Source organism: Pteropus vampyrus, unplaced genomic scaffold (genome assembly GCF_000151845.1).
Source record: "Pteropus vampyrus isolate Shadow unplaced genomic scaffold, Pvam_2.0 Scaffold1, whole genome shotgun sequence".
Taxonomy (NCBI): domain Eukaryota; kingdom Metazoa; phylum Chordata; class Mammalia; order Chiroptera; family Pteropodidae; genus Pteropus; species Pteropus vampyrus.
The window spans coordinates 15,702,276-15,702,634 of NW_011888782.1; the positions used below are offsets into that span (position 1 = coordinate 15,702,276).

Genomic DNA, 359 nt, shown 5'->3' on the forward strand with positions numbered 1-359 from the left:
TCCATTGTATACATGTGCCACAGCTTCTCTAGCCAATCAGCTATTGTAGGACACTTCGGTTGCTTCCATGTCCTGGCCACTGTGAATAATGCTCCTATGAACATTGGTGTGCAAATATCTTTTTGGATATGCGTTTTCAAGTCTTTGGGGTAAATACTCAGTAGTGGGATTGATGAATCATATTGTAGATCAATTCTTAGTTTTTTGAGGAACCTCCATTCTGTTTTCCATAGTGACTGTACCAATTTGCAGTCCCACCAGCAGTGTAGGAGGGTTCCTTTTTCTCTGCATCCTCTCCAACATTTGTTATTACTTGTTCTGTTGATTATAGCTATTCTAACACGTGTGAGATGGTATCT

General features: G+C 40.1%; 1 long non-coding RNA gene across 1 annotated transcript in view; it reads right to left on the minus strand.

Moving 5' to 3' along the window:
* Nucleotides 1-214: 214 nt before the first annotated feature.
* LOC111738997 overlaps nt 215-359 on the minus strand; it is a 16,023-nt gene continuing 15,878 nt past the window's right edge. Inside the window, exon 3 of the long non-coding RNA XR_002780121.1 lies at nt 215-357. This is a non-coding gene — a long non-coding RNA (uncharacterized LOC111738997). The remainder of the gene's footprint in view (nt 358-359) is intronic.